This window comes from Scylla paramamosain, chromosome 3 (genome assembly GCF_035594125.1).
Source record: "Scylla paramamosain isolate STU-SP2022 chromosome 3, ASM3559412v1, whole genome shotgun sequence".
NCBI lineage: Eukaryota > Metazoa > Arthropoda > Malacostraca > Decapoda > Portunidae > Scylla > Scylla paramamosain.
Genome location: NC_087153.1, coordinates 17702501 through 17724830, shown reverse-complemented (window position 1 = coordinate 17724830; position 22330 = coordinate 17702501). Strand labels below are relative to the sequence as shown.

General features: G+C 44.6%; 1 protein-coding gene across 2 annotated transcripts in view; it reads right to left on the bottom strand.

Annotated features, from left to right (window-relative positions):
• Positions 1 to 22330, bottom strand: part of LOC135091897 (leucine-rich repeats and immunoglobulin-like domains protein 1) — a 149415-nt gene that overhangs the window by 69598 nt on the left and 57487 nt on the right. Inside the window, exon 4 of one of the 2 annotated variants that reach the window (XM_063989989.1) lies at positions 15167 to 15211. The exons of the other annotated variant lie outside the window; for it this stretch is intronic. The gene's annotated coding sequence lies outside the window, so the exon portion shown is untranslated. The remainder of the gene's footprint in view (positions 1 to 15166; positions 15212 to 22330) is intronic. 2 annotated transcript variants of the gene reach the window in all.

Here is a 22330-nt window from a genome sequence, read left to right as displayed (position 1 = left end):
TTCATTGAGACTACGAGCATTCTTCTGTCACTCATTCTCTTTGTCACGGCGTCCCTGTCCTTTCCCCCCACCCACCCCAGCGCGTCATGAAGAGGACGAGGAGCCTGGACACGAGGGAAGGGAAGGACGCAAACAGAGCACCTGTCTCCTGGGAGGCCTCCATCACCACCACCATCACCACCTTGCTGCTACCGAAGGACACAACACAGCAACAAGATAACACCATTTAAGGAGTTAAGGATTCTGACCTCGAGTGTGAGAGAGAGAAAGTTTACTCACGATGCTACTCCACTAAAAAGAAAAGAAAGAGAGACAATTCAAGGAGATTTCAAAAGAGTTAAGTATTAGAAGTGCATTGATACTCCTCTTCACAAACAGTTCAAGTCGTGGGAGAAAACAGGAAGGAAGAGTAATCTGGGTCCAATAATGTGTGTCGTATTCTTAAACACTTCATTCTTCCATTAGGATTAAGTCTCCGTCTGTTTTTTTTTTTTTCTTTTTTTTTTGTCTACTTATTTATTTTTTTCATGTTTTGGAATTATATATAAGTACATTTTTTTTGTACAAAACTTACACACTTGTACGTACGGATGTGAACCCAAAGATGGAAGTTTTCAATAAAGTCAACAGAACTATCTTTAGCCTACCAGTAGCAATAATCTAAGGAGAAACATACACTAGAAAAACCCAAATTAGCTAAACTCTTCACTCACTATAGCCAGAATCTAATATCACACTTTTTCTCTCTCTCAGTCTGTCTGTCTGTCTGTCTGTCTGTTTGTCTGTCTAGTTGTCTCAATATCTGTCTTACTCCCTCACATAACCTCCTAAGTATCGTAAATTCCGTACAAACCCTTAAAGGATGCATGTAAATGGATGATATAGCGGGAACTCTCTCTCTCTCTCTCTCTCTCTCTCTCTCTCTCTCTCTCTCTCTCTCTCTCTCTCTCTCTCTCTCTCTCTCTCTCTTTCAGGAGGAGGGGGTCACCTGGCGTCGTAATTAGCAACCTGGGACAAGTCTTGTTTGCACGCCGGCGACAACCCCCTCCCCCCGGCCTGCAGGAGGAGGAGGACGAGGAGGAAGAAGAAGAGGAGGAGGAAATTATACGAGTCATGGAAGAAACCTGGACATGAATATCGATCTCTTTCTCCTTCCTCCTCTTCCTCCTCCTCCTCTTCCTCCTCCTCCTCTTCTTCTTCTTCTTCTTCTTCTTCTTCTTCTTCTTCTTCTTCTTCTTCTTCTTCTTCTTCTTCTTCTTCCCCCTCCTCCTCCTCCTCCTCCTCCTCCTCCTCCTCCTCCAGCTATACTCCTCCTGCTCTGCCTCCTAAATCTCTCCCTTCTCTCTTCCTCTTGTACCTTCATCCTCTTCTCTCTCTCTCTCTCTCTCTCTCTCTCTCTCTCTCTCTCTCTCTCTCTCTCTCTCTCTCTCTCTTTAGCAAGTCTCTTCTCTCCTTCTTATGATTTTCTCTCCTCTTTTTCCTTCTTCACCTTTCTCCAATTTTTTTTTCTCACCGGCTCCTCCTCCTTCTTCTTCTTCTCCTCCTTCTCCTACCTCTTCCCTCCACCTTCACATATTCCCTCCCTTTCATTTCCTCTTGCAACCCTCTCCATTTACCAAACTTGGGGTTAATTAAGGCAAATTAGAAGGGATAGAGAGGGAAGAGGGACGAGGGAAGGAGGGAAGGAGGAAGGGAAGGAGGAAAGGAGAGAAGGGAAGGAGGGAAGGACGCCATATTTCTCCAGAGAACAGAAGAAGACATATGTGGATGAGGTTTTGATACCGTGGAGGAGGAGGAGGAGGAGGAGGAGGAGGAGGGAGAGGTGGTGGTGGTAGTGGATTAAGATAAGGATTAAAATGTGGTGAAGGTGGATTAAGAGGAAGAAAAGATGAAGAGAGAGAGAGAGAGAGAGAGAGAGAGAGAGAGAGAGAGAGAGAGAGAGAGAGAGAGAGAGAGAGAGAGAGAGAGAGAGAGAGAGAGAGAGAGAGAGAGAGAGAGAGTCCCTGGTACATCATTCCTTTTACTGGCGCTCTTTGGGTGGGGGGTTGTTTGGGTCATGGAAGAGCTGGGAGGAGGAGGAGGAGGAGGAGGAGGAGGAGGAGGAGGAGGAGGAGAAGGAGGAGGAAGTTCTGGTGACGCCCAAGTAAGTAAATATTTCTTAACTTGACCTGCCCTCTCTCTCTCTCTCTCTCTCTCTCTCTCTCTCTCTCTCTCTCTCTCTCTCTCTCTCTCTCTCTCTCTCTCTCTCTCTCTCTCTCTCTCTCTCTCTCTCTCTCGTAATCCCTTAATGTTCCCTTGTATCTTTTAATCCGCTGCTATACTTTTAAATGTCCAAGTTTATCTTTTAATGTACACACAAATGCGTGTTTCAATTTTAATGTGTGCTATTAATATATCTGAGTGTGCGTGGGTAGTTTGTGTAACGAGAAGAACCAGTGTAAATAAAGGAGGGATTTTACATGCTGTTACTTCTTTTTTTATTGTTATTATTATTATTATTATTATTATTATTATTATTATTATTATTATTATTATTATTATTATCATTATTATCATCATCATCATTGTTATTATTATTATTATCATTATCCTTTTTTGTTATTGTGTATTTTATTATTACTGCTGTTGTTACGAGAGATAAACACACACTCAAACACACACACACACACACACACCCTCTCTCTCTAAACAAAGGTATCGCAAGCTAACACAGTCTCCAACCAGAATGTCACTTGCCAGACGCAGTTTACCATTACGAAAGGGCGAGAGGAGAGGAAGAGACAGAATGTAGAAGAGTCAATGAAACAAGGTGGAGGAGGAATGGTGGAGACTGGAAGGTCGAAGATGAATTGCGCTTTGTGTAGGGTGGAGCTGAGAGAGAGTAGAAGTAGAAGGAGTGGAAAATAAGGGAGGGGTGGAATGAGGAAGCTGGGAATGTTGCGATGTACTGTTTTAAAAGCGAAGAGGTGGAAAAGAAAGTGAAAAAGAAAACTGGGACGAAAAATGATGAATTAATTGGAAGTAAGTGAAGCAGCTTGTGGCGATATAACCTTTTATTACCCCCAGGTTAATACAAACACACACACACACACACACACACACACACACACACACACACACACATGAACGTTTTTCTTTCATGTGTACGCGAACCATTCACTCTTTGTTCACCTTTGTGTGTGTGTGTGTGTGTGTGTGTGCGCGTGGCTTCCGGGTCACTCAGGTATGCATGTAGTGGAGTGAACGAATGTAGACAAAGCCGCTTATTTAAAGGTGACGGTGACGGGTGCACTGACAGAACCAGACAATGAACTTAACCGAACCTACATTAAACTAACCTAACCTAACCTAGACCAAACCAACATTACCAGCCTAACCTAGCCTGCATTAACCTAAATTAACCTAACTTTACGTAATCTGATTTAACATGAATCAACAAAACTTCACTTAACTTAACCTAACTTAACCTAACCTAACTTCAAGGGTGACAGAAAAATATCTAATACAACCAAACCTAAGTTAACATAACCTAACCTAACGTAACCTAACCTAATCTTAATCTAATCTAACCTAATCTAACATGACCTGACTTAAAGATGTGACAGGAATGGGAACAAATAATGGAAAAAAGAAACAAAATTCAATCAAAGAATAGAAAAAAACACAGACGAAGAAGAAGGAGACAAGAACAATAACAAGGACTAAAAAACAAGATAGACAATTCTTTCGCACTGACCTCAAAATAAACCGAAGAACCGTAGAAAAAAAAAAGATAAAGTAAAGAAATGTAAAACAAAAAATAGAGAGAGAGAGAGAGAGAGAGAGAGAGAGAGAGAGAGAGAGAGAGAGAGAGAGAGAGAGAGAGAGAGAGAGAGAGAGAGAGAGAAAGGCTCCATTCGTAACGCCTGAAGAAAGAAAAAGAAAAAGAAAAGAAAAGGGGGGCGAAATTCACATCAGTCAAGCAAAAGAAAGAAAGAAAGAACGAGAAAAAAGAAAAGGAAAGAAAAGGAAAAGAAAATGAAAGAAAAGGGAAAAGAAAAAGCAAGCCTCAATTCATGCCATCTAAGAAAGAAAGGAAAAGAAAAAGAAGAGAAAGAGATACTAATTCCTATCATCTCAAAGAAAAGAAAATAAGAAAGAAAGAAAGATAAATATAGAACAGGTGAAAAATAAATACATATAATTAAACAAAAGAACGTAAAAAATAAAAAGAATACATTTTTTGTATGAACCACAACAACCATTAAAAAATTACACAAACCTTTAAGAAATTAACTAAAAAAATGCAAAAAAAAAAAAGAAAGAAAATGATAGCAGACAAGAATAGAGAGAGAGAGAGAGAGAGAGAGAGAGAGAGAGAGAGAGAGAGAGAGAGAGAGAGAGAGAGAGAGAGAGAGAGAGAGAGAGAGAGAGAGAGAGAGAGAGAGAGAGAGAGAGAGAGAGAGAGAGAGAGAGAGAGAGAGAGAGAGAGAGAGAGACAAACAGAAAACGTAAATATCATAACACTAATTAGATACTCTCAAACAAAGAAAACAGAAGGTCAAACCAAAACATTTTATCGGCCAGCTATTCAAAGATATCACGATTGCCTGACGAAGACGACCTGGCGAAAGGAGAGAGAGAGAGAGAGAGAGAGAGAGGAGAGAAGAAGAGAGAAAGAGAGAGAGAAAAGGGAAGATGAGCCGAGAAGAGAGGTGAGTCATTCTTTTGCTATGGGGGGAGAGAGAGACTTGCAAGGGAAAGAGGGAAGAATGGGAGGGAAGAAAGAAAGAGTAGGGGTGAGAAAAGGTAGAGAGAAGGTTTAGGAGAGGAAAGAGAAGATAGAAGAGAAACGAGTAATTTTTTCTGTTATGGGAGAGTGAAAAGGAAAGAAGACGAAAGAATAGGAGAGAAGAAAGAGTGACTAAAAAAAAAGTAGTGGAAGCTAGACTATGGTGGTTATGGTGGTGGTGGTGATGGTGGTGGCGTCGGCACTGGTGGAAGCCAGGTAAGGTATCCGCAGGTGGTTGTAAAAAAAAGGTCACCTGGACATGGCTGTCTTTATGACTACCTTGCTCTGACACGCACACCTGTATTTCACCTGTCTACGAGTCCCGCTACCTGTTTTCTCTCTCTCTCTCTCTCTCTCTCTCTCTCTCTCTCTCTCTCTCTCTCTCTCTCTCTCTCTCTCTCTCTCTCTCTCTCTCTCTCTCTCTCTCTCTCTCTCTGTGTGTGTGTGTGTGTGTGTGTGTGTGTGTGTGTGTGTGTGTGTGTGTGTGTGTGTGTGTGTGTGTGTGTGTGTGTGTGTGTGTTTTCAGTTTACATGTGGGTGGGGGTGGGCGTGAGGCAACCACGAGGCACCATAGAAAGAAAGAGAAGAGAAGAAAGACCCTCCCTACGTAGCTTCACAAATGTCAGGCAGCACGCGGCATCTAACCTACAACGCAGCCTCTACACTCTGAAATATTCACTACTTGAACTTTCCTCCCCGTAGCGGAGTTTTTACGCGCCACCAAGCACCGCATCTGAGCTGAAGAACAGGACACGGAGCAGAAGGACACGATGCGCAGGAGGAAAGAAGGAGGGACGTCACAGAGAGCACAGCGGAAGGCAAGGATCATAAGCCTTGCGGGGTGGGTAAAAAGCAAAGATTCCCAAGACGTTCGATCTGTCGCATAGAGGAGCGGGACCCTTGTGAATAAGTCAGACCACGCCCCTCACTGCTCTCAGATGGCCCTCCCTGAACGTAAACAAACATTGCCTTGTAGCAGAAGGGGCTTGGTTTATTCGGCTGTCTTTGTCAATGGGTATATGTACTGCCTTCCTTCCTGCCTGCCTTCCTTCCTTCCTTCCTGCCTGCTATCTTTACTGTCTGTCCTCCAACCGTTCGCTGCATGGACTCCTTGCAATAGGATCCCAGGACTCACTGTTTTGAAGGGATATGTAAGCGAGTGGAGTGTTCATTATTCCTCTTACGTTAAGCCGCTTACTTCTTGCACATAAGTGATTGGCTAAATGTGTGACTGACTGAATGAGTGAGTGAGTGAATGACTGACTAATTAGATTCATGAACAAATAAATGAATGAATGATTAAGTACCTAATTGATTGACGGACTTAAGTGACTGACTGACTGACTGACTGACTAATTAAATGACGGAATAAATGAACGAAAGAATGAATGACTGACTATGTGTCTCACTTATTAAGTCATTCATGAGGTAACTGAATGGTTAACCGAGTGAATGAAGGCATGTATAAAAAGAGAATGAAAAAAAAGTTAACCTATTCTCATTCTCTATATTTGGTGAATTCTCTCTCTCTCTCTCTCTCTCTCTCTCTCTCTCTCTCTCTCTCTCTCTCTCTCTCTCTCTCTCTCTCTCTCTCTCTCTCTCTCTCTCTCTCTCTCTCTCTCTCTCTCTCTCTCTCTCTCTCTCTCTCTCTCTCTCTCTCTCCCTCCCTCCCTCCCTCCCCTCTCTCTCTCTCTCTCTCTCTCTCTCTCTCTCTCTCTCTCTCTCTCTCTCTCTCTCTCTCTCTCTCTCTCTCTCTCTCTCTCTCTCTCTCTCTCTCTCTCTCTCTCTCTCTCTCTCTCTCTCTCGCCCCTCTCTAAAACACGGCAGCATCCTTAATCAGAGCACTAATATAAGGGATTACACCTCCCTCATTTTCATCCCCACTATGCTATTTTTTACTTCCCCCACACCATTATTATCTCCTCCCCCTTAGTCCCCCTACCCCCAACACAGCACCATTCCCCTTCCCCTTCCCCCTTCCCCTTCCCCTTTCCCCTTCTCGACTAAGCTGCCCCTCAGAGGAAAAACTCGGCACGGCGCCTCCTCCCTCTCCCTCGTGAGTTTTATGTATATATATATATATATATATATATATATATATATATATATATATATATATATATATATATATATATATGTGTGTGTGTGTGTGTGTGTGTGTGTGTGTGTGTGTGTGTGTGTCTGTGTGTGTGTTTAATATTGATTTAATTTCAACAAACGTAATTTTTTTTTATTTTGAAATTTTGAAATTTTCATACATAAATTTGTTAATAAATTACTCTTGTTATTGTTAGTGTTTGGTATTTGTTGTGTGTGTGTGTGTGTGTGTGTGTGTGTGTGTGTGTGTGTGTGTGTGTGTGTGTGTGTGTGTGTGTGTGTGTGTGTGTGTGTGTGTGTGTGTGTGTGTGTGTGTGTGTGTGTGTGTGTGTGTGTGTGTGTGTGTGTCTGTACCTGTGTGTGTGTGTACGTGTGTGTGTGTGTGTGTGTGCGTGTGTGTGTGCGCGCGTGTGTGTCACATTATTCTCAATATCAACAATTTGTGGACGTAACTTCCTGAAACCTGATTTCTTCTTCTTCTTCTTCTTCTTCTTCTTCTTCTTCTTCTTCTTCTTCTTCTTCTTCTTCTTCTTCTTCTTCATCTTCTTCTTCTTCTTCTTCTTTATTATCTTCGATTACCTTTTTTCTCCTCCTCATTTTCGTCATCATTTTGTTCTTGCTATTCTTGTTTTTGTTCTTGTTTTTATTCTCTATTATTTTTCCTTCTTCATCATCACCTTCATCTTGCTCCTCCTCCTATTCCTCCTCCTCCTCCTCCTCCTCCTCCTCCTCCTCCTCATCATCATCATCATCATCATCATCATCACCACCACCATCACCACCACCTAACACCCCATAATCTACCCTTTCGATCACTTTTTTTCCCTTCCCTTGTGCCTCTCCTCGTGCCGCACCTTGCCGCCTCTTCCGTCTCCAGAGCACCTTTGTCTGTCCCTCGGCCGCTCCTCCCTCGCGCCATTATCCGCCCGCGAACCCGCTAACCAAATTTTGAGATCCCGCCTTCCACCGCCAGGACCCGCCAACAACAAAGAGAGAGAGAGGGAGAGGGAGAGTGGGAGGGAGAAAGAGGGAGGGAGGGGAAGAGTGAGATACATATATACAGAGAAATACAAACATACATATGTACATATAAACGAAGCAAATAAAAAGAAACAAACACGGACAAACAGATAAACTAGACAGAGTTAGACAGACAGACAGATGGACAGACATACCGACATACAGAGAGACAGACATACAGACAGAGAGAGACTGGAAAAATAGAGGTGAGGAGGGAATAATGAGAGAGAGAGAGAGAGAGAGAGAGAGAGAGAGAGAGAGAGAGAGAGAGAGAGAGAGAGAGAGAGAGAGAGAGAGAGAGAGAGAGAGAGAGAGAGTGAGTAATTCTATAGAGGTAATAAGGTCCTAAGGGTTAAGAATCAGGATAAGACTACGTAGAATTAATAGGTTCAAGCCCCACAAAATTAGCTTGACGTAGAGAAAGAAATAAGATAGAACAGCTTCTCAAACAGAGTGGTAGATGAATGGAATGGGCTCAGTAATTAGGTTGTTAGTGCAGCGTCAGTCACTTGAAGGCTTTTGAAGAAGGATTAAATGAAGTTATGGCTTGGGATGAGAAGAAGATAGTAGTGATTATGTTATGGAGCTCTCCTTGTGTTCTTATGTTCTTATGTTCTTATGTTCATTGTCATAAGCTTTCAACAATACGCTAGTTCAGGAAGAGTGATCGTGTGTGTGTGTGTGTGTGTGTGTGTGTGTGTGTGTGTGTGTGTGTGTGTGTGTGTGTGTGTGTGTGTGTGTGTGTGTGTGTGTGTGTGAAGGGAGAGAGGGAGGGAGGGAGGGATGGAGAGAGGGAGAGCAGAGGGTAGGAAGAAAGGAAATGAGGGCTAAGCAGTTTTCCGGAGAGAGAGAGAGAGAGAGAGAGAGAGAGAGAGAGAGAGAGAGAGAGAGAGAGAGAGAGAGAGAGAGAGAGAGAGAGAGAGAGAGAGAGAGAGAGAGAGAGAGAGAGAGAGAGAGAGAGAGAGAGAGAGAGAGAGAGAGAGAGAGAGAGAGAGAGAGAGAGAGAGAGAGAGAGAGAGAGAGAGAGAGAGAGAGAGAGAGAGAGAGAGAGAGAGAGAGAGAGAGAGAGAGAGAGAGAGAGAAACACCAACAAAAGCATAAGAATGAAACTAAATGAGAGAAAAAAGAAAATCCATAACAATTTGAAAATAAAAATGAAAAAAATTACGATCGAACAAAAAACAAAACAAAAACAGGAATTTTTAGACCCCTTGACGTTTTGACCTGAGAGGAGGAGGAGGACGGGAGGAGGAGAAAGAGGAAAGAAGGAGACGAGAGAGAGGTTTGAAGAGAACAGAGGAAGGGACAGGTGTATGTGGGAGGAGGAGGAGGAGAAGGAGGAGGAGGAGGAGGAGGAGGAGGAGGAGGAGGAGGAGGAGGAGGAGGAGGAGGAGGAGGAGGAGGAGGAGGAAGAGGAGGAGGAAGAGGAGGAGGTAGGTACGTGAGGAAGAAAAAGAAATCGGTACACCCCCAAGGGAAAGAACGGATGGACTTGTTGTCAGGGAGTGAGGAAGTGAGAGTTGGGCGGAAACTGCTGGAGGGGGATGTGCAGAGAGAGAGAGAGAGAGAGAGAGAGAGAGAGAGAGAGAGAGAGAGAGAGAGAGAGAGAGAGAGAGAGAGAGAGAGAATGAATGAATGGGTCAGAGAAGTGGTATACGTAGTGAGGGGGAGGGAGTGGAAGAGGGAAGAGGTGAGGAGTGAGGGGGAGGAAGAATGGAAGGACAGCCTCGTAATTATTTCTTGAAATATGCAGGGTCGACGGTTGTGGGTGGACAGTCCTCGAGGGGAGGTGATGCCAGATGGATGGTGGAGGTGGGTGGTGACTCTATGGTGTGACGCCTCTATGGCGCCCGAAGTTGCACGCCATTCGTTCCCAAGCTATCTTACATAAAGTCTCATTATTTTGCTTCCAATAGATTGACACGTTCTCCCCTCCAAACTTTATTGTGTGGTTATAGATAGACATTTTTATAATCTACTCCTAAGAACTGTTTAAGATATCTTTACTACCGTTAAAACAAATGAAACAAATGATACAGTCACGAGATATATTGACAAATATTTGATTCTTCAGGTAATTTCATTATATAACTTTTTTAAACGATGATTCTTTTGGGCAGATGACTTCACGCCTCTCCACTCCCCTGTATCGTGCCGCAAAACTTGACCTGCACTACTCGAAAAAGAAAAAAAGAAGAAAATCCACAAAAAAAATAAAAATATATATAGAAAGGTGAAGAATAGTTGCGTAAATTTCAACGCGGTGATTCTCGAGTGCAAACATTCAATAAACTTTCGTGATGGAGGGCGTTTGTTAGAAAAATGCTGCTTTTTTTATAGTGATATTCTAATTTTTTTTTTTTTTTTTTTTTATGTTCAGTGGTCGTTAAGCAGTCTTGTAAATTTCACTGACTCACCAGGAAAACACAATGGATAAAACACAAGCAAAATAAGGAAGTGTCGATGCACAAGACTTTCTACTCACACTGAACCTTGATCCGTCCACCTCACTGATGCAAGAGTTAATTAGTACCGTCACTCTTCCACTCCTTTCACTGCTTAACTCTCTCTCTCTCTCTCTCTCTCTCTCTCTCTCTCTCTCTCTCTCTCTCTCTCTCTCTCTCTCTCTCTCTCTCTCTCTCTCTGTGGTTCTGTTTTTTTCCCCTTTTCACGACTTGAACTGCTACGAAAGAGGCTTATCAACATACCCCCTGAACCAAACCTGTCAAAACCCCCAAAATTGAAACTTTTAACTTACGTTTTTAACAAGGGCATATTAAATGGTCCTTCTTTTCTCTTTCATTCTTTATGCCAGACTCCTTGACACGTTAAAACAAGCTGATCTGGTGCCCGTTCCAAGGTTATGATAAGTTATCCTATCGAAATTAAAAATGTAGACGGGGGTAATAAAGACAAGTAGTAATATAAAGTGAGATTGTCTTTTTGCATGACCTGTGCCTGACAAGGTTCTTTAACTGGGATGGTGGCACCTTACGGACACTGAGGAGAGGGGTAGAGACACAGGACGCTGCGGGGGTTCAGGGAGTAGCACCGGGGGTTCAGGGAGTAGCATCAGGGTTCAGGGAGTGTCATGAATGTTTAGTGGAGAGTTGTGGTGTGGGTTTCCAGGAATGCATTTAGAGTTTATTGCCTCACATGTGGACTAAGGCTTCAGGTGACGGTTCAAAAAATGTTATTATTGTACTGCATTGAGGCAGAAAGACAGAGAGACAGAGAGAGAGAGAGAGAGAGAGAGAGAGAGAGAGAGAGAGAGAGAGAGAGAGAGAGAGAGAGAGAGAGAGAGAGAGAGAGAGAGAGTAAATAGCTGTCGGCGTGTGACACTTAATGGCAAGCGAGATTATATGAAATATGAACCATTATTTTTATGACACAAAGGTACACATACTATTATCATTGTACACACACAGACAGATACTCTCTCTCTCTCTCTCTCTCTCTCTCTCTCTCTCTCTCTCTCTCTCTCTCTCTCTCTCTCTCTCTCTCTCTCTCTCTCTCTCTCTCTCTCTCTCTCTCTCTCTCTCTCTCTCTCTCCTCATCTGACAAAGAAACACGAAAGGCTGTCCCGCCCTCACTTTTTTCTCCTCCTCCTCCTCCCACTCCTCCTCCTCCTCCTCCTCCTCCTCCTCCTCCTCCTCCTCTTCCTCTTCCTCCTCCGTCGCACCATCATTAATTTGGATAAGTCAGAGAGATATAAAGTCTTCAAAGAGATGAGGAGGATTAAGTGACCTTGAAACCTGATGAAAAATAGTTATAATAAGGGGATAAAGAAAATGGGAGCAAGAGGAAAAGCTATAATGAATTACTCTAATTGAAACATAACTAAAGAAAGGAGATGATTCTGATTAACAGCCTCCAGTGAAGTCAGTGTGGCGGGGAGAAGAATGCAGTCTTTTCCAGTAATAACGATGTGAGGATTCTCTTTTTCTTTTCCTGATGGATTATTATTTCTGAATCATCTGCTTTGGGTGAGGAGGTGGTGGTGGTGTTGGTAGGGATGGTGGCATTACTACTACTACTACTACTACTACTACTACTACTACTACTACTACTACATGGAAAATATCCCTACAAACTACCCATATCTCACTGCTTTTATTTACTTACTTTCTTGACACACACACACACACACACACACACACACACACACACACACACACACACACACACACACACACACACACACACACTCAATGACCTCAGTTTCGCCACCCTTGTTATTCTTTGTATCTTCCATCTCTCTCTCTCTCTCTCTCTCTCTCTCTCTCTCTCTCTCTCTCTCTCTCTCTCTCTCTCTCTCTCTCTCTCTCTCTCTCTCTCTCTCTCTGCCCCAAAACACACACACGCATAATAAAAATGGTTCCCCTTTCGTGTGTTCTCTCCGGGCGGGGCACAGAGTGCACCTGCGACCGCCACACACACACACACACACACACACACACACACACACACACACACACACACACCCTGGACCCTTTTTTCAAGTATTCACTACCTTATCAAGTACATTTTATTGACACGAAAGGAAGTTACTGTAATATTCACGAGTCCTTCCATGGTTCTCGTTGCAGTTTCATAGAGATTCTGTGCTTTAACAATCTCTTTTTGGAAGTTAATGTGCAGTGATTTTTAACGGTTTTGTATAATGATAGTTTAACATCAATTGGGGAAAAGAGCCAATGGAACTTTATTAGTCTTTTTTTTTAATCTAAGAATAATTCAAGTAACAGTTTCATAAAGACTCCTTATTTTAACAATCGCATCCCGAAATTACTGTACTGTGAATTTCAAGGATGTTTTCGTGATTTTACATGCACGTTCATAATTGCTTAACCCTTTGACTGCCACTTGGTACACCTTTTCCTAATTACCAATCACTCTGAGACATCTTTACTTGTTCTACAGCCACATCCAATCTTTGAACTAGGAAGAAATTGCAAAATGTATTCTTTTTCATCGTTAACGTTCTTGTAAATGTTTATAAAGACTTCACGCTTTGCTCCTGGTGTTGCTAATTGCTTCGTGTCGCAGTGAAAGGGTTAACATCAGTGTGTGGAAAGGAGCAAAATGGAACTTCACTAATCGTCTCTATGGCCTTTGAAAACAGTCATAGTGAAAGAATGAGATTGAATCTGCTTCATTAACTGGAAGGGAAAAACAGTCATTGGAACCAAGGTAAGCATGGCCTTTGAAAATAGTTGTTATGATAGAAGGGCTTAAGAATACGTGTCACGGTGCAATGGAGCTGGTAACAGAGGGTAGAAAAGTTAACAATTGTGTAAGCTAAAATGTATTCATGGGTATATACATACTCCATTGTGATTCCATGTATGCCTTGTAATTTATCAACGAGTGAGTGTGTGTGTGCGTTAGGAAAAATAGAGAGTTATGATGATATTCAGGATCTCTCTCTCTCTCTCTCTCTCTCTCTCTCTCTCTCTCTCTCTCTCTCTCTCTCTCTCTCTCTCTCTCTCTCTCTCTCTCTCTCTCTCTCTCTCTCCCCTTCATACAGAGGCTCTTTTATGTTGTAGATCAGATATTTTCCACCAGAGAATAAAATGGAAAACGATAGGCAGCTTCCAGAGGGAAAAGATGTAAACTATGCGTACATCAAAGGGGTCCACGAGAGAGAGAGAGAGAGAGAGAGAGAGAGAGAGAGAGAGAGAGAGAGAGAGAGAGAGAGAGAGAGAGAGAGAGAGAGAGAGAGAGAGAGAGAGAGAGAGAGAGAGAGAGAGAGAGAGAGAGAGAGAGAGAGAGAGAGAGAGAGAGAGAGAGAGAGAGAGAGAGAGAGAGAGAGAGAGAGAGAGACAGAGAGAGAGAGAGACAGAGGGAGAGAGACAGAGAGAGACAGAGAGAGAGAGAGAGAGAGAGAGAGAGAGAGAGAGAGAGAGAGAGAGAGAGAGAGAGAGAGAGAGAGAGAGAGAGAGAGAGAGAGAGAGAGAGAGAGAGACATATAAGCTGACAGACGAAGAGATAGACAGATAAACAAACATACATACAGATGAAGTAGATAAACAGACAAATAGACAGATAAAAAAGACAGACATACAGACAGACTGACAGAAAAGACAGACAAGAACCATTATTCACATCACACACCACCACCACCACCACCACCACCACCACCTCAACCGAACTCAAAACAGAAAGAAAAAAAGAAAAAAAAAGACAGAGAGAAAGAGAGACAGCTGTGACAAAAGACGATAATTAACTTCGCACCTGAGTATTGTAGTCACGGGAACCCACAGCGCACCCTCACCCACTCCTCTCACTCACTCCCCTTCTCTCCCCTTCCCTCACCATCCTCCCCTTCCCTCCCCAACGTACGCGTGTTTTCTGCTGGTCTATTCGTCTGTTCAGTGCCTCGGTCCTCGCCTCTTTCTCCACCCGTCAGGACGCGCCGAAGAGGACCGAGATCACCTGGGCTTGGCTTCGAGGCTTCAATCACTTGCTGCCTCCTCTCCTGTGTGAATGTGCTCCGCCTGTCTGTCAGTGCCACTCAAAGGTTTACCTGTTCCCTTCTCTCTTTCATTTTTTACCTTCACGTGTACCCGAGTGCGAGGGCAAGAGAGAGAGAGAGAGAGAGAGAGAGAGAGAGAGAGAGAGAGAGAGAGAGAGAGAGAGAGAGAGAGAGAGAGAGAGAGAGAGAGAGAGAGAGAGAGAGAGAGAGAGAATATTAGTGCCCTGGAAGAGCTATATATTACAGAGGATGAATACCAGAAGCCAAACATGTGAACAATAGACCCGTGTACAGAGAGAGAGAGAGAGAGAGAGAGAGAGAGAGAGAGAGAGAGAGAGAGAGAGAGAGAGAGAGAGAGAGATGTGGCAGGAGGAAAAAGTGAGACGAGACGAGGAAAGATAAAAGATTATTAAGGACAGGAAATATAATAATGATTCTCTCTCTCTCTCTCTCTCTCTCTCTCTCTCTCTCTCTCTCTCTCTCTCTCTCTCTCTCTCTCTCTATCATATAATTCATAATTTTTCATGTTCTTTTAACTCTTTCTTTCATTGCACGATTATTTCTCATTTAACATTACATATTTCGCGTCTCCAGCTTATTTCATCTACTCTCTCTCTCTCTCTCTCTCTCTCTCTCTCTCTCTCTCTCTCTCTCTCTCTCTCTCTCTCTCTCTCTCTCTCTCTCTCTCTCTCTCTCTCTCCTGACACCCCCCACCCTCCCCTTCTCTCTCTCCAGCGGTCTTCACACACACCTGTCCAATTATACGTGAGTCCCAAATTAGCAAGGTTCTAATTACTCACGTCCTCTTTGACAAATTACATGGGGGGCGGCTCAGGTGATGTTACCTGTCAGGAGGAAGAGAAAAAAAGGTGTGTTAATAACTGTAATAATGTCCACGTTAAGCCTGTGTGTGTACAACTAATGGCACTAGTGATGGTGGTGGTGATGGTGGTGATGATGATGGTGATGATGACCTCAATGCAGATACTTCGATAAGTGGGAGTGGGAGTAGGAGTAGAAGAGAGAGAGAGAGAGAGAGAGAGAGAGAGAGAGAGAGAGAGAGAGAGAGAGAGAGAGAGAGAGAGAGAGAGAGAGAGAGAGGGGGGGGGTTAGACAGGCAAACGCGAAATATGAAAGGTTTGGTAGAAAATAAAAATCGTAAAGTAAAATGAAGAAATATTGAAAGGACAAGAAAAATGAGATTATATTTGAGAGAGAGAGAGAGAGAGAGAGAGAGAGAGAGAGAGAGAGAGAGAGAGAGAGAGAGAGAGAGAGAGAGAGAGAGAGAGAGAATGTAATGAATATAAGATTAAACCTGATTAAATATTTGAGAGAGCGCAAGGCCTTTGTTTGGATGGTGGTGGTGGTGGTGGTGGTGGTGGTGGTGGTGGTGGTGGTGGTGGTAGTGATTATGATGAAGACCGTTTTTGTTCTTGCTATAGGCGTTTTACTTATAGATATATTCATATGTAAGTAGTAGTAGTAGTAGTAGTAGTAGTAGTAGTAGTAGTAGTAGTAGTAGTAGTAGTAGTAGTAGTAGTAGTAGTAGTAGTAGTAGTAGTAGTAGTAGTAGTAGTAGTAGTAGTAGTAGTAGTAGTAGTAGTAGTAGTAGTAGTAGTGTAGTAGTAGTAGTACTAGTAGTAGAAGTAGCAGTGGCAGCAAAAGCAACAGTAGAAGCATACCCAAACTCTCGCTTCGCATCCCAACCCTTCTTTTACTGATCCCAGCGCCTCGCCTCCTCAATGTCCGGCAGCTGCTGTCCACACCGCCACCCTTCCTCCTTCCTCCCGCCATTTCATACATACACTTCCTTTCCCTTCCTCCCTCACTCTCCATCCCTTTGTCTGTGCTCTCATAACTCCCTCCCTTCCCTCTTCAAAAGCGTCCCCAGTGTCTTTTTAAAGGTACATACTACATATTCTCCGCTGCCTTGTGTGTGCGTGCGCCTTCATCTCTTCCTTGTCATTTCCTCAGACCACACAAAGTCCATGCAAGTATTGTTATCTTCCAGACGTTCTTTAAGTTACCCATAATTCATGAGTTTCAATGTCATTCCAGCGTTTTCCTCACATCTCGTCTCTTTGTTCCTGTAGGAAAGAGATGCTATTCGCTCACATCTAGACACCACATTCATTCCCTATACACCCCAAACTCAAGCACTCCTCAGCCTCGTCACGGCTCTCCGCACGCCTTCAGCCGCCTCTCAGCCGCTAGTGATGGGACAGTGGTGGGCCATGCATCACCCATGACTACCCAGTAAATCGTGGATGATGCGCCGCTATCCATCATCTTTCAGGAACTCATCCCTCCGCGGGGAGATGAGGTTAATGAGGAAGAAGGCCGGGCGGAAAGGAGGAGGCGAGGATGACAGTAGGGGAGAAGTAGGGGAGGGCTGAGGACATGGGGATAGAGAGAGAAGGGTGGGGGAGGGAGAGGCGAGGAAAGAGGGGTGATAAAGGCGGGATTACAGGAGCGACGTGACGGCAAAAAAATAAGGTGGGAGAGGAAAGGTGCGAGAATTTCTGGGACACACACACATGAGAGGAATATTGGGGACTGGACGAGGAGGGAGAGAGAAAGAGAAAGAGAAGGAGGGAAGGAAGGAGGGGAAGGAGCCATCAGAGTGACACGAGAATGTATTATAATTTATCCAGAAGCCTCGCCACCTCATCAGTCTCTCTCGCCGCGCCATTCATTACGCGGCGAGGAGGAGAAGAAGCAGGAGGGGAAAAGAAAAGCCTGAAGGTGCAGTTGGGTAAGAATGTCTCCAGCTCGTCTACTGTAATAATATGAGAAAGACGATCCGGCCCTTCCCTCTAGCCAGCCAGGTGTGCACGCTCCCAGCCATTCCCCTTCATCACACCCATCCCTCAGCCCTCCGTTGTGTCATTACGCCCATCCCTCACCAGCCCTCACCAGCCTGCACCTCTCCCCATCTCCCTCACCTCTCGTCAATACCTTCCTCTCCCTCAGTTTGACGGGGCTCTCTTCAACATTCGGGATCTTTCTCAACGTGTCCTTTCTCTCTCTCTCTCTCTCTCTCTCTCTCTCTCTCTCTCTCTCTCTCTCTCTCTCTCTCTCTCTCTCTCTCTCTCTCTCTCTCTCTCTCTCTCTCTCTCTCTCTCTCTCTTACCCTACGACCCCGACTCCCTCTCTCTCTCTGCTAACTTCTCTCCCTCCATCGCCGCCTCAAGGGAGCTAACTTTCTAAGCTTCAAATACCCTCGCAGTCTCGGAAGCAGAGTCTCGTTTTAAATATTCACTGCGAATGTCTCTCAACTCTGCGCCCGGTTCAGGTCACGGGAGGCAGATCACTCAAGGCAGGACTTTGCTAGGTCTACATAGAGACATCACGAACCTAGATAGCTAGACAAGGTGAAGAAAGCTAAGGAGGTGGAGAAGGAGGGTGTGTGTGTGTGTGTGTGTGTGTGTGTGTGTGTGTGTGTGTGTGTGTGTGTGTGTGTGTGTGTGTGTGTGTGTGTGTGTGTGTGTGTGTGTGTGTGTGTGTACCAGCAGGTTATTATTCCATATTGCGTTTCGTTTCATTATTGCGTAGCTACCTGTTTTTGTCATGTTCCTTTGTGCGTGTTGTAAAACAGTGATGCATTGTGTGTAATTGAAGCAGAGGTCAGTGAACGATGTATACAATATCTGTCTATTTTATCTGTCTGTCTATCTGCTTGTATGTTGGTCTGTCTGTCTGGCTGTTCCTTCGTCTATCCATCTATCTATCTGTCTATCTATCTATCTATCTATCTATCTATCTATCTATCTATTTATCTATCCATCTTACCATCTTTCTATCTGTTTGTGAGTTTTCTGTCTGTTTCTCCGTCTACCTATCTGTCAGTCTACTACCTACCCACCTATCTATCTATCTCTCTATCTATCTATCTATCTATCTATCTACCTACCAATCCACCAGTCTATCTACCTACCTATCCACTACCCTACAACTCTAAAAGTTACCGACACAAAAAAGCTTGAAACCAGAGCACACATCACCTCAATAACTCAATAGCTAGAAGGAACAAAACACATGAATCTTATCGTTCCTTACGCCTCACGGTCCACCAGTAGTAACACGGGATACAAGATACTTAACAGAATTTTTCCCCTTTCTTTTGGCGCAGGGGAAAGGGGAAGGTACACTTGATTCTGAAACATGGGTACCTGGGGAGTAGCAAACGAGATAACACAGCGCCGAGGAACCGTCCCACGCCTCGCAAGGAACCTACGTAGCTGGATGTTTACCGGGTGGGTGAGTGGTGGTGGTGGTGGTGGTGGTGGTGGTGGTGGTAGTGGTTTAGATCAACAAATCGTTCTTAGGTTCTGAATAGCAACGGTTTCAAGCATTTCTCTCTCTCTCTCTCTCTCTCTCTCTCTCTCTCTCTCTCTCTCTCTCTCTCTCTCTCTCTCTCTCTCTCTCTCTCTCTCTCTCTCTCTCTCTCGTGTGTGTCCTTATCAATCTCTATTCTCCTAATCTTGCACTGTTTTCCACGTCTCCTTTCCTCCTTCCCTTCTCTAATCACCAGTCTATTCTTCCTCTCTCACTCCTCCCTCTCTCTCTGTAGAATGTGGCGCAGTACGCTACGTTAGTAATTAGTAGATGCAATGTTTCGTAATCCTGCTCGTGTCTTTGACCTGTGGAAGGAGGTTAGGGAGAGGGAGAGGGAAAGGGAAGGACACAGTACGGTGAGTAAACTTAACGGAGAGTTGACTTAGGAAGCTTTCATAACACAAAGGTAAGTCTCTCTCTCTCTCTCTCTCTCTCTCTCTCTCTCTCTCTCTCTCTCTCTCTCTCTCTCTCTCTCTCTCTCTCTCTCTCTCTCTCTCTCTCTCTCTCTCTCTCAAGCTGTCTCCTCTTCTCCTCCTCGGCATGTCCATTACGTTTTTTCAATACCACCTTTCTTCTTCCCTCCCTACTCTCCCTTTGTCTCTCTCCCCCTTACTCCTTAACTCATTGCCTACCCCTCCCTCCCTCCCTCTCTCACGTCTCCAACTCCCCGTTTCCTTTCCTCCAGCCCCCCCTGTCACCCTGTTTCCTTTCCCCCCCTTCCCCTTGTCGTCTCTTCCTCTCCTTGCCGTTCTTCACCACTCGCATTCTCTCTCTCTCTCTCTCTCTCTCTCTCTCTCTCTCTCTCTCTCTCTCTCTCTCTCTCTCTCTCTCTCTCTCTCTCTCTCTCTCTCTCTCTCTCTCTCTCTCTCTCTCTTGTTATGGAAGTGCCTACAATACGTCGTCCCTCTCACGTGTATTCTGTCCTCATATTAATTCTCCGTGCAGCGAACAAGGGTAGACTTGCTGCCTCTCTTCCCTCACGGCTGCACACACATACACTCACACACACACACACACACACACACACACACACACACACACACACACACACACACACACACACACACACACACACACACACACACACACACACACACACGCACCTGGGTTATCTCTCTTTTTCTTTCTCTAGTCACACACGTGGCCTTTCCTTACAAATCTATACTTTCTCCTTTATATAACCTTCCCCACCTCACTTGTTTCCTTTCGTCTCTCCATCTTTCTTTTTTTTTCCTGCCTCCTTTTCTTCTCCTTATCGGTCTTGTTCCAGTCACTATCAACTTGTTTTCCTCCTTCCTTTCTATTTCTTTCTTTTCCTTTCTCCATCGTCCTCATTGTTCTCTTTCCCTCATTTTCTTCTCCTTATCGGTCTTGCCCCATGCCTCGTTCCTTTCTTCCATTTCCTTCTTTACTCCTCCTCCTCCTCCTCCTCCTCCTCCTCCTCCTCCTCCTCCTCCTCCTCCTCCTCCTTCCCCTCCTTTATTCTTCTCTTCCCTTACACCTGACATTCTAGAATACTGCACCTGACACGCTATTCTTCTCTCCTCCCTCACTAACACATAGGTCACGGGAGGAACACCTGCAAACACCTGCAAGTATAGGTGATTATGTTGCACGCACGTCTTTGCTGCACCTGTGTCACGTCTTTATTCCTTGCACCACTTCCTCGCTTCATTTTCCTCCAGTCTGTCTTCGCATAAAATTCCTACATGACACTTCTATTTTTTTTTCTTTCTTTTACAGCTCTTGGTCAATCGTTCTCTATTTTTGGTGTTGTTGTATTCGTATCAGTCTTACGTGTTGATGATTGCTTTATAACAATACTAGATCTTCGCCTCTACTGTTACCAACACCACCCACACCATTGGTCTTGTTCTCTTAATGCCACATGTGTCTCCCCTCTCCCTCCCACGCATCCACGTCCAGTCCATCCAACCACCGCCTCATTTTCTCATGCAGGGCCGCGCTACGCTGCCCCTGTCAGGTACTCTCATAATGACTTCCTTCGCCACCTGACAAATGAGAAATAATCACGTGAAAAGCCTTAAATTCTTATGTTTTAGTAGCAGGAACAGCGGCACCAGCGACAGCAGAGGCAGCAATAACGGGTCATCCCTCCCTCCATGCCCGGGGGGAGAGGCAGAGAGGCGGGTTGGGGTAAGACAGTTAAGGAGGCAATAAATAACGCCGTGAAATGGGCCGCACATCCATTTCCACACCATTCAAAGCCTCGCTCCTCACGCGTGTCCTGCCTTACTGGGCGCTGGCCAGGTACGAACACCACCCTGTATGACTCTTTTTTTCTTTCAAGACACTGCAAGGAGTTAAGAGTGCGACCACTGAGCTGCAGACTCTACAGCAGTGTAACGTGATCTGTGTGGGCTAGCTCGTCATTTACTAAGAATTTAATATAAATTTTGGCAGAAAGTATGAGTAAAGGTGATCTCATAAAAAGAAAAAAAAATGTCAACAATGGTGGGCGACATGAGGCGACACACTCAGCGGGGAACGAGATGCTCATTTCCACACAGCAGCCACGCGCCGCGGCGGCCTGGCGGTGTGCGTGCAGGCAGTTGGTCTTTTTCCTGCACACACGCGTGGCTGCAGCACATCAGAGGCCGGGGGCGTGCCCTGCCGAGGCACACACGAGGGCCACCTAAACACACACTCCTCGGCGGGTCACACACTTCATGCTGGTCAATACGAAACACACGCACACTGTCGGTCACACCACTCCTGCCCGCCCTCCACGCCCCGCGCCCTGTCCTCGTGCCCCGCAGCCCTTCCCTCTCCTCCACTTTTACATCACTTATAATTACGTTGAGCCGCGCGTTGCCTGTAATTTCCGAAAAATAAAATCGGCTCCATAGTGATGATCAAACGGCGCGCCAAAATATGAGATGAAGGGCAGGGAATGTTTTCACGCATTTTTCCAGCCATTAGGGCGCTGAAAGCTCTTTTTGAAGGCATTACCCGGAAAGTATATTTCTATACAATTTGCGTCGTATATTTTGTTTTATTGGGCAATAAATATGCATCAGCTTATTGCGCCAGGTAAGCCATCACATGATCCTGGCTGCTGCCTCCCCGCCCACCCAATCAGCGGCCTCGCCTGACCTTTACCTGCCGGCCGGCCTGCCGTGACTGTGACGTCAGAGGCGTGCCTCCAATACCTGCTCATGGCGTTGCCAAAGAAAGACGTCAGAAAGAAGGTTGCCCTGCCATATGTTTTGAGGTGAGCCGAGCCGCGCACTGACTGGCCGGCGGGCTGGCTGTGTGGGGAACGACGGGCCTTCCTGCCTCCCTTTGTATTACACACGTTGTGAATGAAGCTAAGCGCCTCACGAGATGTTAGTGGTAATTCTAATAGTATTAATTGTTATTTTTGTTGGTATTATTATTATTATCATTATTATTATTATTATTATTATTATTATTATTATTATTATTATTATTATCAATGTTGTTGTTGTTGTTGTTGTTGTTGTTGTTGTTGTTGTTGTTGTTGTTGTTGTTGTTGTTGTTGTTATTGTTGTTGTTGTTCTCATTATCATTATTATTACTATTACCACCACCACCACCACAGCCACCACCACCACCACCACCACCACCACCACCATAACCAT